The sequence below is a fragment of the Ovis aries genome, chromosome 12, assembly GCF_016772045.2.
Source record: "Ovis aries strain OAR_USU_Benz2616 breed Rambouillet chromosome 12, ARS-UI_Ramb_v3.0, whole genome shotgun sequence".
Classification (NCBI taxonomy): Eukaryota; Metazoa; Chordata; class Mammalia; order Artiodactyla; family Bovidae; genus Ovis; species Ovis aries.
Window position 1 is genome coordinate 62,188,715 of NC_056065.1, and position 14,420 is coordinate 62,203,134.

Sequence of the window (14,420 nt, forward strand, 5' to 3'; positions counted from 1 at the left end):
CCTTTCTGGGTGATCAGGGTATTGGTTCATCCAGAAAGGGTAAGAGAAAGGCCCTGAAGGATGGCCAGAACTTTTCACAATGCATTTCTTCATCTTTGAGAAGATGGGGTTGGGGGGAGGGTTTCAGGCGGAGGAGTAAACGAATTTCCAGCTGAAAAAGCATCTCTACCCAATAAAGCTTAGGAGGACAGAACACAACTCCCCACCTGGGATCTAGAGAGTTTCAAGCTTAGCTTTGACATTGAGAGAACCAGGGCCATCTTCCCTGAGAAATGCTCTCTTCCCCATCACCTTCATACCCTCTGGCCACTGCAGAGAGACTGTGATTTTTGCTGCTTTCCCAAAGAGGCTGCTCTCTCCCCTCTTAGTTCCCTCCCCCTCAACCCCCTCATCATCTACTGAGAGATGTGTTTCTCTCTTCCATTAGGTTGGCCAAAATTTCTTTGGGGTTATTCCGCAAAGTGTTGTGGAAAACCCAAACAAACTTTTTGGCCAACCCAATAGTTTCACAATCAGGAAGAGTTCCCCTAATCTCTGCCTGGGGTCCTGGAGGAACCACAGTCCACATTCAAGTCTGTACTTCCACCTCCCTCAAACCCAGTTTTACAGCTGAAACTGTAGCTGGGTGTGATGGCAGAATCTGCAGGGTTTGTTTTTAATTATTTCCTGGGTTCATCAGAGATAAGACTGATAGAGCCTTTCTTCTTTTGAAGAGTATTGGAGGATGAAGTCCTTCAGTGGCCAGATATACCTGGGAAGGGCTTATTAAGTGATAATCCCTGATAAAACCCCTCTAGGCAACCTGTGACTCTGCCCTCTTAGTGATAAAAGAAACCTCTGGACATTTAATTAACTCTTTAAGAAATCCTCTTTCTCATCACCTTTTCTTTTCTCTCTTTTGCTTGTCTTAGATTTAATCAGAGCCGTGTGCTGTGCTGTTGCTTAGTCGCTCGGTCGTGACACATTCAGCGTATTAACTTCCTCATTTTTCATTCACTCTGAATAAAGTACCCACTGGGAACTAACTTCGGTTCTGAGGCAGATAGACAGAAAAAGAAGACCTTCTTGTTCTTGGGGAGTGTCAGCTCTTGTTGAGAAAGGCATACCAGCACGGGACAGAGTTGAGTGACAGGGTAGCCTTATGTGCAGAGAGTGAAGAGAATGGCTGACTCTGGGAGGGTTTCTGGGGGAAGGTAACCTTTAATCAGAGGCTTTCCAGGAGGAAAAGGCAGAGAAGGTATCCTAGGCAGTGGGAACTATATGACCAAAAGCACAGAGCTGTGAAAGAAAGTGGCATGTGGGATAACTGTAAGAATCTCAGTGTGGTCATGTGACCTGGTTATACAAGGAGGCGGGGGCTGTGAGATGAGCCAGAGAGGTTGGGCTGGGGTCTCTCGTGGTAGGAGATTTGGCATGGGCAGGCTTTGGAAGGTTTTAAGCAGAAGAGAGACAGGTTGGAGAGATGTTGACAGATGAGAGATGTTGGTTAGAAATGATAACTTTGCCCTCCTCTGAAGACTGAAGCCAGCCGTGGCTGGAAGTCACTTGTCTCACTTAACAAGGTCACCCTGGCAACAGAGTGGCTGTTTCACTACTAACCAGGGAACTCTCTATGACAGTCTTCCAGCCTTATCGTACAGCTAGGGCAGAGAAGAAATCATTGCATTAAGGTGTTTCTCAAAGTTGTAGTAACAATATAATATTCAGATAGGATTTCAATATGCAATTGATGAGAAACTTTTTTTTTTTTTTTTTTGCTGGCACTGCTGTTATAAATACCTGAATTCATAGCTTTGTTCTGATATGTTCTATGTTAAAATTTTTTATTTCTCTCCTTCTCTCTCCCTCCCCCACCATACAAGAGGCAACACCATGTCATGTCTTAAGAGGAAGTCAAACATGGGTTTGGATTTTGGTTCTATAATATACTGACTATGGGGCCTTGGGCAAGTCCTCAGGTTTTATGAGCCTGGATTTTGTTTTGTTTCTAAAACATGAAATTACAGTTGCAGCTCTCTTACACGTGGTTGGTATGCCTCTGGCTCAGTGTGCATTGTAGACTAGATGCTTAATGAATGGAAGCCTTGATTCTTTTCCTTCTCAATTACATTGGCGCCTTAGAGGATAAGTCACAGGAGAATGTGGAGATTAAAATGTTTTAATCAGGTCTTCTTGGTGTATACTTAGTACCTCCAGAAATAGGTTTCATTGGGTCCGTGTTAGATTTGCCATCCAACAGCTCATATGCAGTCTTGCATGGGTCACCCAACATGGTTGATTTCAGCACCTTCTACTCTAATGTACAGCAATGAAAGTTGTGCAAAGAATGGTAAAGACCAAAAGAGATTTTTTTTTCCAGTGGTTACCAGACTAGGGGAGCAGTGAACATTATTGCTTTATTATCTGTATTCTGTTTCAACCTTGTTACTCCCCTAAGCCAGTAGGAATGCTCACAGTTGGAATACACCCTGTGTATCTCTGGGGAAAGAAGAAGAACCGCCAAGATGAGAGTCTAGGAGGGCAGCAGCAATCAAAAGATGAGAAAAGGGAAGGTTTCAGGGGAAAGACCAGAGAATTCAAGTCCATGAGATAGAGGAGAACCACAGTGAGGAATCTGGGTCTGAGTGGGAAGGGACCCCACATCTGTTGTCTGATGTAGGCACCTACTCAAGTGAGGAATTCCCTCCTCAGTGTCCCTGACAGATGGTGTCTGGCACAGTGATTCCTATTCTTTTTCATCATGGCACACATAGAAAATAACATTTGTCTAACACTGGGGTGAGTGGACAAAGCTGCTCACAAGTGGAGGGGACCAGCCCTGGGGACTCAGGCTGAGCCAGGCTCTGCCAATGGCCATGGGAAGTGAGTGGAGTGATGATTTGGGCCCATGTGCAGCCCAGCATTCTTGGAGAAACTCTGATCCAGCAGGACAGATCAGACTTAAGAACCTCACCTAGGTACTCTCAGACCCCTGAGTAATAAATAGGCATATTTATCCCACAATAAATAAATCATGGGACTGAACATTTCATTATCCCCATTACCAGCACCAGTGCAGACCCACGGAGCATGTTTTTAAGAGCTATGTCTTAAAGTCAGAAGACAAAAAGACATCAAAGCTATGATATCTTGCTTGCAAGCCATTCTTACCAAGGACTAAGAGTGGTTCCTGTGGCCACAAAATAAATGAAACTAACTGGCCTGGGGCTTCTTCAGGGAACCAGCTGGGCTTACCAGCCTTACATAGTGTTTGACACGCAGTCATTAATTAAAACATGGATGTTGGATGATAAATTAATTTACCTGCTCAGAAGGCATTATGGAGGGAATGAAAGCCACAAAAAATGATTATGCTTGAAGCTCTTGAGTGTCTGCTCTTATGTGCTGTGCTGAATATTTGAGTTAGCTAAGTGTACTTGCTATGTGTCAACAGAGATGCCATTTTACTGGTGATATATTTATTTCCAGAAAGGAAACTCATATAGGCCTGTGAGGCAGAAGAATGGTAGTAGTGTTAAAGTCTGCCATTTAATAGCATTACTGAGAATCTCTTTGTTAGTAGGCATTAATAGAGTGGATAAAGGATGTGATTCTGTTGATAAGAACCAGTCAACCCTAGTGGAAAGGAAGGCCTAATACGTGAGAGAAGCAGAACACATATAAAGAGCATCTGTGAACAAGTACAAATAAAACCCAAGTGCAGCACTTAATGCTCTATTTTCAATTATAGGCATTTACACTCATGACTTAGCCTCCTTGTGGATACCAAGGCCCTCAAGGACTATTTTCCTTTCTCATTCATCATGTACAGAGTACACACTCAAAAATGTTGAATGAATATGCATGCTGCTACAGGGTGCACCTAAGTGCTGGGAAATTCTAGAGAAAAGTCTGAGTGATGTGCTTCAGGGAATCCTTCTGGAGACTGAGCGGGCTTACTATGAGGGAACGCATGGCTTGGCAGAGAGGGAAGGTAGAAGGAAGAGCTCTAGGGTAGTGAGCAAATCCAAACATTTACATCCCCATTCAGGGTCTTCCAGGACCTGCTCCTCTGTAAAAAAAAAAAAAAAAAAAAAAAAATTATTTACTAATTTTTGGCCCTGGTGAGGCTTCACTGTTACACTGGGCTTTTCTCTATTTGCAATGAGTGGGGGCTACTCTCTCATTGAGGTGTATAGGCTTCTCATTGTGGCATCTTCTCTTGTCGTGGAGCACAGGCTTCACTGCTCCGTGGCATGTGAGATCTTCCTGGACTGGGCATTGAACCTGTGTCCCCTGCTTTGCGAGATGGATTCTTAACCACTAGTCTGCCAGGGAAGCCTGGACCTGCTCCTGTCCATCTTGCCTTACTCACTGCTCCCCACGACCACTCTTTGTGGCCTCATCATTCCCACTTGTTTCCCTCTTTTGGACTGTCTTCCTCCACTGATGGGCCAGTCTACATCCTTGCCCTACTTCAAGTCCAGGTGAAGGCACAGCCCCAGGATGCCTTCCAGGACATCTCCAGCCTCACTCCTTTCTTCATGAAATCTGCTAGCCATGTTCATAGCTCCATTCTCTGAACCTTCAGAAGTAAAACATCATCATGGTGTCCAACTTCAGGGAGCTTCCAAGGGAGAGCAGGAGGCTAGACTAACTACATACAAATGACCAGAGGGAGTAGGACCATATATTTAATCTCAATACTAAATGATGTGCGGGAGAATAGAAGGGCTGTGCCAGGTAGCCTGGGGGTCAGAAGTCCTAGCTGTGCTTCTGTAATCAACTAGGGAGCATCTTTCAGAAATCAGCTTTTTGATTTTTGGTACTTCATTCATAAAGTAAGGGACTTGTTCAAGATGTTGTTCTTCCTTCTAAACTTCAAGATGATGAGAGGTACAGAATTCATGTTAGACGAATGGGAAATAGAGATGTTTAACTGGAGGGGACAGGGGACTCATGGAAATACAGCAAATGATCGTAACCAGTAGGATTGACCTCTGAGGACTGTGGGATAGATCAGAGAACCATCCAGGGATTGGTTGAAGACCTGTTGCCCTGTGTCATGAGTCTTTCTAAGCTACACAAAACTCTCACAGTGCAGAGGGTCTGTCAAGCCTCATGCACCCTTTGTCCCTGGGCTTTAAAGGGAGGGTGTGCTGAGACTCGTGTCTTCTCTCATTCTCTGAGCTCTTTCTGGTGCTTGAGTTTCTTGCAAGAATACGTTCAGTCTCTGGCCAACCAGCGGTGTAGACTGGGTAGAAGGTGATGTGTGTTAGCTGATCATCATAAGAAATAAGCTCTTTATTCATTTATTTATTTTTGGCTGTGCTGCAGCATGTGGGATCGTAGCTTCCCAACCAGGGATCGATCCCTGTACCCCCTGCACTGGACGCTCAGAGTCTTAACCACTGGACCACAAGGGAAGTCCTAGAAGTATCCTCGTTCATTTTCTCTCTGAGTGGCCAACTTGGCCAACGTGCATATGGCAGCATCAGAACAGCATACTCACCTTTTCCCAGAGGTGACCAGCATCTCAACCAACTGTCCAGCCCCCAGTGACCCCAGGGAAGCTGACCTCCCCAGCACTCTGCTGCAGTTGCCTGGCAGGAGGACCTTCCCTTCTCTCTGGCTGTTTCCCTATAGTACTCTATGTTTTCTCTGACCATGAAAACAAAGCAAAACCCACTAGTTACTGCAGAAAAAGCTGCAAAGTATAGAAAAGGATAAAAATATTTTAAAATTAAATCACTAATTTCTACCCCTGCCCAGTTACCATCACTGTTACCATTTTCCAGTGTTTTGCCACAAAGGTTCTCTAAAACCCCACATATGACCCTGAACCGCATAAATAACCTGTACAGTTTTATTTGGAGAAAATGTAAAAACTCTTTATTATAGAAAAATTTGTGCATACACACAAGTAGAAAGAATAGAATATTGAGCCCCTGTGGAACCCAATCCCGGCTTCAACAATACAAGATCTTGAATAGATCTGTTATCTCCATTTTGGGCTTTTGGGCCAGTGATCAGAAAGGGAGGAGACAACAAACCTCACATAACAATGGTATTGGAATTGTTAAGATTTACTGAAGTGTTCTTCAGCACAGCCGGGCCCCGAGCTGTGTGGGTGTGAAGGCGCTCACTTGCGTGGACAAGGTCATGGCAGCCTTCCTGGTCAGATGCAGTACTGCTCATCCGCCCTCACTTTGACATTTACTTGCGTCCTCTTCCCAGGCATGTGGATGGATTTTCACAAAGACATCCATACCTGTCTGTCCAGCCCCAGTGGTGATCGCCACCCACGTCCAGGGTAGGGCAGTGCTTGCTGGTTGGTGATACTAAGCAGAGCTCCCGAGGCTGGCCTTGATGGCATCGTGCTGCTGCCTGTGAACATGGGTGGGAGAGCGGATTTTTCTGGCTCTCCTCCTGGGGCCACTGGTCAGAGAAGAGGAAGAATAAGTGGTGAAATGCCCAATAGGAAGTCCTCCTGGAGGTACTTCTGCACGTGGGTTAAGGTCCTGCCGAATCCTCAGTGACAGTTGCTGGCAGTCCAGGCAAGAGGAGAAAGTGGCCACTGGCCATCAAATCTGGGGGTCTGAAAAGGACCAGAATGCATGGAAAGCCTTGATTACTTATCTCAGGCCCCTGGCTAAGCCAGATGCTGCCTTTGGAGCTTGTCTGTGTGGGGAGACTTAGCACATTTATTAAATACACTCAGGGGTCTGAGACATAATGAAATGCTTTGCCTCCAGGACTGACAGTTTCCGCCTCCTTGCTGGGTGGCAGCAGGTGGCTGTATTTCACTCAGGCTCTGTCCTCATTCTTTCCACCTGCTCCCCCGACTCTGCTTTCTTGCCTGGGGTCTGAGAGAGATAGCTCTTACCTTCTGGCTGCCAGACCCTAGCGTTGGCTTTCTTCTTTATTGTGGCTCTGCCCTAGAAGGTGGTGATAGAGTGGGTAGGATTGCTATTAAGAGACCAAGTGAGATAATGGACTGTCAAGCGTCCTCAAGAAGTTGACCCCCTGTGGCTCTAGATTGTGGCCCCGTTATTTTGCTTGTCCAGACCTTAGTTAGTTTCCTCCTCTACCAAATGATGGATTGGGTAGGGTGTTCCTGTAATCTACTTAGATGGTGGCTAGAATTCCTGGTACATGTGATCCACAGGCCTTACCTTACTTAGTGGTCGTAGGGTACACTGTACATCATACTTCCTTTCCCTAAAATGTGACTGTGGTCAAAGGGCAGTGGCTCTGCCTTTAGAAACATCATCTACTATCCATCTGGGTGGCTCAGGGGAAGAGTGTTACTGCTTTGTGAGGTTGGTCAAACTCTGATGAGAAAACGATTTAATGCCTTAAGTCAGATTCCCTATAAACTGTCTCTGGGACAGAGATTTTTGTGGCAATGATTTTACTGATGGACTGCTTGCGGGGGAAGCCCAGACTGATAGGAATAGGTGAATAGGTCAGGAGAAAATACTAGACAGAGACGTGGTTGTACACATTTTAACCTGAGTCTGATCCCCAAGGCAGCTCCGGAGTGAACTGCACCATGGAGGCTGTCCCACGCAGAGGGGAAGGGCTGGGCTCGTTGACACCCCCACATCAGTGAGCTGTTGGTTCCAGGTCACGGCCCCCATGGATAGGCATAAACTCCCAGATTAGGAGGGTCTGTCAGTCAGGGGCCAACTTCTCAGGAGGATCCAGGTATGAGCCATTAGCAGCCAAAACTCAGAGCTGCTGGGGGTGCTGGTCCACCTGCTCTAAAGGAGACCACTGGGGATAGCACAGACTCTGCCATGTCCAGGCTGGTGAGAGCTGAGCAGGGAGAGGGTTCTTCCGAGTGTAAGTCCCTGAGCAGTGAGGGAATGTGGATGGCTCAGGACATTGAGTGAAATGTGAGATGTGATTTCTTAATTAGGCCAGCGTAATTGATGGGTATAGAAGTCAGGAGAACATTACATTTGAGGAGGAGATGGTTCCTAGGAAGGGATGTGAGGGAAGCCTGGTTTTATCTGGATGCTGCTGCACAGTTATATACACTTTGAAAAAATCCACTAAGGGTGGTGCCCTTATGATTTATGAATGTTTCAGTACAACATCCACTCAGGTGCCTGGGGGCTGCTACTGCAAAGAGGCAGGAGTTCGGTGTCAGCGTTCCTTCCCTGCCCTCATTTTTCTTCTCTTGTGTCCCCTACCTCTTGGCACTTCTTAATCTTTTTTTTTTTTTAATTGAAGTGTAGCTGATTTACAACATGTTAGCTTTAGGTGCACAGCAGTTCAGTTGCACACACACACACACACACACACACACACGCACATATCTATCCATTCTTTTTCAGATTCTTTTCCCTTACAGGTTATCACAAAACATTGAATAGAGTTCCCTTTGCTATATAGTAGGTCCCTGTCAGTTATCTATTTTATATATTATTTTACATGTAGTAACATACATATGATAATCTCAAGCTTCTAATTTATCCCACTATCCCCCTTTCCCCTTTGGTAAGCATAAGCTTGTTTTTTATGACTGTGAACACTTCTTAATTTAAACCTTTTCCTCCTCTCCCTTTCCCCTCCATGATAAACCTTTCCTCTGCCTTTCTAACCTCCGTAGCGATTGCCAAGGTAGTTCCTTAGACTCATGTGACGCTTTACTCTGAAAGCTTCAGCAAATCCTTTGCTGACTTCCTGAACCAGATCAGATGCACCTGCAGGTCAGCTCCCGTGAGTGGTCCTTCATCACCCTTCCCTCAGTTTAAGGTCAAACAGGCCGTGTGAGCTCACTTAATTAATGGGGGGTCTCCCCATTATACTACTTCATGTGGAGCAGGACCTGGGAGTGTTCTGCCCATCATTTATCCCCAGTATCTAGGAGAATATCTGTCCCCCAGTATTAGTACATGGTCCACACATTTGTCATACAACGCATGACTTCTGGCACTGAGACATGGACTTCAAGTCTCTTAGGAAGAAAAGGAGGTGTTCACTCGGTGCTGAAATGAAGTGTGGGCCCAGGGGAGGCCAGCAAGCTGGGCAGTGCTGGGTGCCCAGGTATCATACCATCCGGGAAGGCGGAATTGTGGAATTGTCTTTGGTCTCTGCCCCTTTCCTTTACTCCACTCTTGCCCTCTCTGAATTTTCTCTCCCTGGAGTGGTCAGCAGAGGCCTTGGGCTTTTTTTTTTTTTTTTTGCCTTACCACGTGGCATGCAAGATCTTAGTTCCCTGACAAGGGATCGAACTTGTGCTCCCTGCAGTGGAAGTGTGGCGTCTTCACCACTAGACCACCAAGGAAGTCCCCTTGGACAGATGTTTTTCCTGAGATGAATGGCCTGGCTTCTTTGATAGCCCAGGACCGCTGCTCCAGCCATTCCTTGACTTGAGTTCAGTTGGTAATCCCAAAGTTTTCTTTGAGACCAGAGTCTCTAAGCCAGTAGTTCTCAATAGCAAGCCATTTTTGCCCCCCACCCCCACCGGGATGTTGGGCAGTTCTGGAGCCACTTTGTGTTGTCACACTGGGAAAAATGCTGTTGGCATCTAATAGGTAGAAACCAGGGATCCTGCAAATACAGTGAACAGGACAGCCTCCTCCTCCCCAACCCAGCCTTGAATCATCCAGCCCAAGATACTAGTGATGCACTGGCTGAGAAACCCTGATGGGGGCCAGGCGGGAGCTTGCCTGCTGGCACCTCCAGCCTGGGAAGCAGGTGTATCCGAGAGAGACCTTTTTTTTTTTTTTTTTTCCCCTCCCGAAGGACCCTTTTTTCCCCTGAAAAAAACCCTCATATTTTCCCAGTCCCAACTCATCAACCTCCCAATTCTGCAGCCATATGTCATTCAGCCTCCCTGGTGGAAGCTGCTCTGTGAAAGGCGTGGCCATCCAAGAGGAGGCTCTTCCACCTGTTTTCCACAGAGCCCTGTGGAACCCTGATAGAGACCTTTTTCCAACTACAGAGGCTAGCGCTGCCTTCAGCCTTGCGCCAGGAAAGCCATAGGACCCCCTGCCTCCTGCCATCCCATCCCCATCTTTCTCTCCAATCCGGCTCCTCCCACCTCTGCCCTCCACCATCTCCCCCATCCCCCGGAGATTAATGTGATAATTGCCATGTGTGCCTGTTTGCCCAGGGAGTGGGTGGGCTCACCACCCCCAGTCAGGCAGGTTCCCAGAGGAACATATCCCCACTGTCGGGCCTGCTACCCGCTGAGTGCTCCCTGTGCAGGTGGGCCGCCACCCCCAGTGCTTTCTCTGTCTGTCATCACCCCCGCCCTGCACACGTGTGCGTGTGTGTGTCACTCAGGGAATTGGGAGGTGAGAGAGGTGGAGGCCAGCCAGCCTGTCGAGTCTAGGGGCTTGGGGACAGTGGGAGGAGACTCAGCATCTTAAATAAGAGGACACTGCTCCAAAGAAAAGCTCTCTTCGGTACTGCTTGCCACAGAGTAGGTGTTCCATGAATGGTGGGGAAGGAGGAGGCTGGAATGCGCTGTCAAGCCTTCTTTGCAAGGAGCGGCTGGTTTATACTTTAGCTGCTCCACAATACTAGGCTGGGCAGGGAAGCTTCCACCGTGAGACTCTCCTGGAACCAGAAATCAATGGACTATGTTAGGAAAGGTCTTCTTTCTCTCAATCTTGCATGGAGTACTTAGGGTGACTCTTCTGTCCCTGAGGGAAGAATTGGTAGGGAGAATGAGGTGATGCTCCCACACCCAAGGTGCTTGGGATCACAGAAGCTGAGTGGGTGGGGGAGGTGGGTATTGGAGGGAGAGAAGGGAAGGGGAGATGCTTCCTCTCACTTAGGCAGCCCCTCCGCTCTCCCACCGCCTGCTGTGCCACAGATAGGCATGTCCCCCCCGAGAGGGAGCACAGTCACAACTCTGGAGCTGAACTGGCGACTTTCTGCTTGGCACTCCTGACTCCCCCCTCATATGGGGTCAGGGCACTTGCTGCCTTCAGAGTTGTCGAGTGCTTTTCTCTTCTTCCATCTCAAAAGACACTGCAGTAGTTGTCTCTCCTACACTGGACAATTTTAAGGTTGTAATAATGATGAATCAGAAAGAGATTGAAACTAATTAGCGTCAGAAAGAACCTTGCCATTTTGGAGGAGGGAGGCGTGAAGTCCCAAGCTTGCCCACCTCCTGCTGAGGTTTGTTCCCTTGCCCTAGTGGACCTGTCATTGATCCACTGACAAGCACGGGAGGTGAGATTGTGAGGCCACCTGGAGAGGAAGGATGGGAGGGGAGGAGCTAAGAGGAAACAGGAGGGAGAGGAGCAAGGTGTAGTTAGGGTGCAGCGGGTCTATTAAAAGGTTTGTGAATAATCTAGGGGAGCTGTCAGGCTGCTTTCTCCAGAAGAACCTTTTAAGCTGTCAGTCATCCTTAATAACCCCCTAGGGCATGGTGCCAGGGTCCTCCCAGATATTCATTTTCTCCTTCTCTTTCCTTTCTCCTCTTCTTCTCATCCCACAGGCTCCAATACCATGGTGGATGACTTTTTCAAATGCAATTCAGATAAAACTTGGGGAGAATATCGAATAAATTTATTTTTGGCATATTTTAAACCTGAGAATCATTTCACTCAAATCGTGGTCATTTACTGATTGGCTGAGCACCTATTGTGCCAAATACTTTGCCAGGTGCCAGGTACAGAAATGAGTGGACAGTGAAGGCTCTTGCCTTAATGTAGGTTAAGGCAAAACCAAAACATTCTCACAACACACTGAGTATTTTAGAGAAGAGTTAGAAAGCATATCCCAGACTCTGGGCCTGTGAAGGGGAGTCCGTCTATCCCTGTATTTCATGGGCTGTGTTTTCTCATATGTTAATAGGTTTCTGTTGAAAAAGAGGTTTGTAATCAAGAATGCATATGAAATGATGGAGGAAGCAACTTGAATACTATTTCTTTGGGGTGGGTCTTCTCACAGGATAATGCAAAACTAAAATCTGCTGTGTTTCCTGAGTTTCTTTGATTCCAGAATCTCATTTTCCTCAGAACATGTGAGCATCTTACAGATCACTAGCAATAAGACCACAATTTGGAAATTATTCTTCACTCTGCAGCGTCTTTGGCAAATAGTCACCCAACTGAAATTGCTCTCACCATCCTCAAGACATAGCACAGTCACTCCTGGGACCAAAGAGAGCTTAAAAGCCACAATTTCATCATTGCTATTGCTGACACCAATTAATGCTTATTGGCACTTGAGCCCTGATTAGGGTACTGGGAGCAGACTGAGCTCTTGCTGCCAAAGAGTGCTAAGGGTGGGGGTGACTGTCTAAGCTACAGAGTTGTTGAAAAGACACTTGCTCCTTGGAAGAAAAGTTATGACCAACCTAGACAGCATATTAAAAAGCAGAGACATTACTTTGCCAACAAAGGACCATCTAGTCAAAGCTATGGTTTTTCCAGTAGTCATGTATGGATATGAGAGTTAGACTATAAAGAAAGCTTAGCACCAAAAAATCGATGCTTTTGAACTATGGTATTGAAGAAGACTCTTGAGAGTCCCTTGGACTGTAAGGAGATCCTACCAGTCCATCCTAAAGGAAATCAGTCCTGAATATTCATTGGAAGGACTGATGCTGAAGCTGAAACTCCAATACTTTGGCCACCTGATGTGAAGAGCTGACTCATTTGAAAAGACCGTGATGCTGGGAAAGATTAAAGGTGGGAGGAGAAGGGGACGGCAAGGGATGAGATGTTTGGATGACATCACTGACTCAATGTACATGAGTTTAAATAAGCTCCGGGAGTTGGTGATGGACAGGGGGGCCTGGCGTGCTACAGTCCATGGGGTTGCAAAGAGTCGGACACAGCTGAGTAACTGAATTGAATTGATGTCCATTCAAACCCCCTGTAGCCCTTGGCATCTAGTTCTTTTGTATCTTCCTTCTGATACCGGGAGTGGTTTCCTCTAAAGTCTGGCCCTCATCTTCTTTGTTTGCATTTGACTCACCAGACCTGTTGAACCAAAACACTGGCTCTTATATACTGAAATTGGCAGGCCTCTGCTTTTGTTCATTCAGTTCAGAAGGTATTTGTTTTTAACTCTTATTCTGCTTCATTTGCAAACATACCTCTCTCAATAGTGTAGGGGCAAGACAAAGAGAAAAGTTTGGTGAAGGAGGTTGCTTTAGAAGCTGTTTTTTAATGGAAAAATCTATTGTGCAGTGATAGTTGCCATGATCAGTGGGAGGCTGTATTTTATAGGCTGACATATTTCATTGGGAAGCAGAAGGAAAATGAGATAATTTGGGGGAAAAACAAGAAGAATGTCATAGAAGTCCACGGGAAGCAGGAAGATGATGAATCAAAATATGTTGGCAAAGTGAGAGGGAGAAAAAGGTACAACAGGGACAAGAAACACTGCCATAGAAATTCTTCGTTTTGCTAATTTAGTGTGTGAATTTTGGGCATGGCATTTGATTTGGATGGCTTGGCCTTGTTTCTCCAGTGAATTGAGAATAAAATATCTTTCCAGAAACTGTTGAGTTTCAAACAAGTATTAAAAGTTTGTGTGTGAAAGAGTAGGATGGGATTGGGAGGGGTTTCAAAGCCCTGTGTATGCAAAATGTAGTTCAGGTGGACCAATTAGGAAGATTTGGGGTTGATATCATGGCGAGAGAGGCAAGGGAAAGTTTAATTGAGAGATCCAAGCATTAGATGGGACTTTCAAAATGTTCCAAAACTGTTTCAAGGTGCTTAATGAGAAATCCTACCAAGAGTTGATTTTTTTTTTTTTTCTGGTGGGGGAGAGGGGGAGTTGACTGAGCCACGTGGTATGATCCTCCCTCAACCCCTACCATTCAGAGGCCTGGCAACACACTTGTGGTATTAGAATCCAGAATGTAGATTTCCATGCGGGTTTTAGTTCATGATGTGTTAGCATTACAGAGAGAACAAGGGATCCCTTTTCAAATCTAGATTTATTCCTTGTTTTTCCAGAGCCTTCCCAGGGCCTGGCCTGGTCTAACTGTGTACTGTTGGACCATGATGGAAGAAAGGAAGCCAGAGCCCAGGGTCAGGAGCTGAGCAGGACATGGATAACACTCATCTCTCCAAATCAACTTGTCAAGGTCTTTACCAGAATCCCTGGACTAAAATGATGGATGTACCTTTTGTCTTTTGAGAATTTGCCTAATTTAGAGTAGAAAGGCTTAGAACCCACATCACCAAACACTAAAACACTAGTGATTATTTGTGTGATCTTAGAAAAATAGTTGACCTTTCTGGACTGTTATCCATTGGGTGAGGCTATTAGACCATTCAAATGCATGTTGTCAGGGTGACATGGTGCCCTGCACAGTATACATGGAAGAATGAGTTAATCTACAATCACATCAAATCAGGAGTGAAGCAATGCAATGTTTATCTGCTTTGCACTGTGCTTGTTGCATAACCCTACATGTGAAGCTGCAGGAATGGAGGCCTTCACCTGGCAGA

General features: G+C 46.1%; 1 protein-coding gene across 2 annotated transcripts in view; it reads left to right on the plus strand.

The window, feature by feature from the left end:
* The window catches only part of LOC101102503 (voltage-dependent R-type calcium channel subunit alpha-1E), a 342,192-nt gene that overhangs the window by 160,139 nt on the left and 167,633 nt on the right, over positions 1-14,420 (plus strand). The window lies entirely within an intron of this gene.